The sequence below is a fragment of the Petaurus breviceps genome, unplaced genomic scaffold (assembly GCF_028583685.1).
Source record: "Petaurus breviceps papuanus isolate PSGF00001 unplaced genomic scaffold, PetGlider_PUasm1.0 42, whole genome shotgun sequence".
In the NCBI taxonomy this organism is placed as follows: Eukaryota; Metazoa; Chordata; class Mammalia; order Diprotodontia; family Petauridae; genus Petaurus; species Petaurus breviceps.
In genome coordinates, this window is record NW_027186325.1 from 4,558,007 (window position 1) to 4,562,123 (window position 4,117).

Below are 4,117 nucleotides of genomic sequence, written 5' to 3' on the forward strand. Positions count from 1 at the left end.
GCTCCTTCCTAGAATGGTATAACCCATTAAAATTTCAACTAGGATAAAATACAAAGTTCCATATATGCTTATAGGATTAAATGATGGATATACTTTAATGTTTAATATTGTTTAACCTGCAAAAGAGTGAATTCCTCTTCCAAATCAGACATTAAGTTTATGGTACAAAAATCAAAATCAATTCACTATCTCTGGTAAGTCTATAATAGATCATTTGTTCTTCTGTTTATTTTCCATATCTTTTATATGTGTATTGCTATTTTATTTCATACATTAAGACAGACTCAATGTGAACATTTAAGTACCTATCTCAAAATTTAAAGTATGACTAGGCAAGATGGAAAAAAGGAGAGAATATTCATCTGAGATATATTAAAGGGATTATGAAATATACATTTTAAAAAATATTTTAATAAAAAATTTAAAAATGAGAAATTAATAGTAGAAAATTTGTTATATGTCTCTATGCTCTGTTCTGTCAAAGAGGATTTTGAATTAGATTTCAACTTCAATTAAAATATATAAATTGCTTGTTATAGAAGAACTTTGTTACCTTTTAAAATATATTAAATTTGGGCGGCTAGGTGGCTCAGTGAATAAAGCGCCGGCCCCGAGTCAGGAGGACCCGAGTTCGGTGCTGGCGTCAGACACTTAATACACCCCCCCCCAAAAAAAAACTAGCCGTGTAACCTTGGGCAAGTTACTTAACCCCAATTGCCCTCCAAAAGGCAAAAAAATATATATTAAATTTTTTATTTTTTAACCCTCTGAATTTGGTGTTAGTTTTGTCTCTTGATTTACTTTCCCTATTCTTTTATTAAGATATATCAAGATCACAAAATATCAAAAAGAGTAGATATACTCAACTATGTATTTTTTCCTTGAAAAAATATGGTGGCTGATTTATGTCGAACACTAAATTTCCTGTGGGGGAAAAACTTAATAGAAGGAAGATAATTTCTCATTCTTTAATCCCTGTCCCCCATTTCCTCTTCTAATTCCATTTTAGCTACCAACTATAATATGTTGTATCACATTTATTTTCATGCTTAGAAAAATAGTACAATTTCTAGGACAAAACTTAAATGACTACTTTCCCCTCTTGTCCTTACCCTAAGAAAGAAACGAATCCCTCCTTCAGCCAGAGAAATCAATTTTTTTCTGTAATACTTGAGATTTTCTTTTATACTTTTAAAAAATGAAAACTCAGCCGTAATGAAATTTAATTTAAACCCTAACAGAAACAGTTTTTTCCTTCTACTCTTGGAGAAAATTCCTCTATGGTCTTCCCCTCTAACAACTTTACATGGTCTTCTTTTTAAAAAAAACCTTATTTATTAATTTTTAGTTTTCAACATTCATTGCACAAGATTTTGAGTTACAGTTTTTCTCCCCATCTTTCTGCTACCCCAACCTGAAAATAGCAAGCCTACTGAATACCCCTTAACTCAATTTTTTCTCTTATGTCCTCCCCCATCACTCCCCTAACTTTCTAGTAGGGCAAGATTGATTTCTATAATCCAGTGCCTATATATCTTACTTTCCAGTTGGATGTAAAAATAATTTCTCTTAAATATTTCATAAACTTTAATTTCTAGATTCTTTCCCTTATTCCATCCCTCCAACCCTCCCTGGGAAGATAAGCAATTCATTATATGTTGTACATGTGTAGTTACACAAAATGTTTCCATAATAGATATATTGTTAAAAACTATATTTCCCTCCATCCTAACCCTCTTCCCACTTATTCTATTTTCTAATTTGACACTGTCTCTTTTCAAAAGTGTGTGCTTCTAACTACCCCTCCTCCAATCTGCCCTCCCTTGTATCATCTCCCTTGTCTTGCCCTTCACCCCTACTTCCTTGAAGTGTAAGATACCCAAATGAGTGTGTATGTTATTCCCTCCTTAATACAAATTCAATGAGAGTAAGGTTGACCCATTACGTTTCACCTTCCTGCTCTTCCCCTCCATTGTAACAGTTTTCTCTTGCCTCTTTTATATGAGATAATTTACCCTATTCTATCTCTCCCTTTTTCCTCCCAATAAATTCTTCTCTTACCTCTTCATTTTTTTGTTCATTATTTATGAACATACATATGCCCACACTTACATATATATTTATGTACACATACACCCTCCTATACATACAAATATATCTATGTATGTATGCATATATGTGTGTATGTATTCACATATATATTCCCTTCAACTATCCTCATACTGAGAAAAGTCTTATGATTTACAAATGATCATTTTCCATGTAAGAATATAAATAGTTGAACTTTAATAAATTCCTTATGATTTTTTTTTTTACTGTTTACCTTCTCATGCTTCTCTTGCTTCTTGTATTTGAAAGTCAAATTTTCTGTTCAGCTCTGGTTTTTTCATCAGGAATGCTTGAAAATCCTTTATTTAATTGAATGACCATATTTTCCCCCTGAAGCATTATACTCAGTTTTGCTGGGTAGGTAATTCTTGCTTTTAGTCTTAGGTTCTTTGACCTATGGAATATAATATTCCAAGCCCTTTGATTCCTTAATATAGAAACTTTTAGGTCTTTTATTATGCTGATTGCTTTCCACAATACTCAATTTTTTTCTACCTGACTGCTTGTAATATTTTCTCCTTGACCTGGGAACTCTGGAATTTGACTATAATATTCCTAGTAGGTTTGTTTTGGGGATCTTTTTCAAGAGGCAATCAGTGAATTATTTCAATTCCTATTTTGCACTCTGGTTCTAGATTATCAGGGCAATTTTGCTTGATAATTTCCTGAAAGATGGTGTCTAGGCTTACACCAAGTTTCTGCTTTTACTCTACCATCTTTGCTCTGCTCCACATGGTCTTTCTTATTTTCATAGGGACAACAACTATAATGAAACTCCTTCCTTGAACTTGTAATATGAGCAAGTTAGCAATTTTGATGACACATAAATGATTTTCCCTGCCCAAGTGGTAAGTAAAATGGTATAGGGGGGCTATGCACTACTGCAGACCTTCAATCTCCTCCAGAGTCACTGCCTGATACCAACAAGCCATGGCATCTTGTAAGTTCTTCAACAATACAATTGGAAAAGATGAATAGGGCCAAGAAGTATCTGGGGAGCACTTCTCTTCAATCAATGGGGCCAAGGTGCCTCAAAACACCAAAACGGTATGTGGAGTCCTGCTATCTACCTTGACTTTGTTCATCAGAAATTGTATGCAAAATTGGTGCAGTGGCTCAGAACTCCTACGAAAGTGGCCAAGGGCACATTTACTGGGGGGATCAGTCCTGCCATGATTAAGGACAGTGGAGTGAACTGGGTGATCCTAGGACATTCTGAAAGGAGACATATCTTTAGAGAGTTAGATGAGCTCATTGGCCAGAAGGTAGCCCATGGACTGTCAGAAGGCCTAGGAGTGATTGCCTGTATTGGTGAGAATGTGGATGAAAAGGGAAGCTGGAATCACTGAGAAGGTTGTTTTTGATCATACCAAGGCCATTGCAGATAACATGAAGGACTGGTACAATGTCGTCCTAGGCTATGAGCTAGTCTGGGCTATTGGTACTGGACAGTTATGCCCCAACAGGCCCCGGAGTACATGAGAAGGTTTGGTGTTGGCTTAAGACCCATGTCTCAGAACCTGTATCACAATCTACCAGGATCATTTGTGGAGGCTCTGTGACCAGGGCCAACTGCAAGGATCTGGCATTCCAGACTGATGTGGATGACTTCCTGGTGGGTGCTTCCTTTAGGCCTGAATTCCTGGACATAATTCAAGCCAGAAACTTAGCCCTTTGTTTGGCTCTCTGACATACAGAGCTGGGACACTGCTACATAAATCTGGTTTACCCTTCACCCTCCCATGTGATTGGGATGCTGATTCCCCTCTCCCCATGGTCCAATTCAAGCTACACCTTCCTCTACCATATAGATTGTGTGCCATAGTTCTCAGTTCCTCAGTCCTTCCTCCTATGGATCAGGCCTTTCTCCAATTATTGTAAATTTGAAAGAAGCCAAAAAAAAGTTATAGGGGAAAATTACTTATTGAGAATAATGTAGATTTCAGGGTAGGTGGTGTTCTACTTTCCATGACTAAAAAACAAATAACAAACAGGACAGTAAATTTGA

General features: G+C 36.0%; 1 pseudogene; it reads left to right on the top strand.

Moving 5' to 3' along the window:
* The first annotated feature begins 2,936 nt into the window (after positions 1 to 2,936).
* On the top strand, positions 2,937 to 3,799 carry LOC138171312 (triosephosphate isomerase pseudogene; annotated as a pseudogene).
* Positions 3,800 to 4,117: the final 318 nt, after the last annotated feature.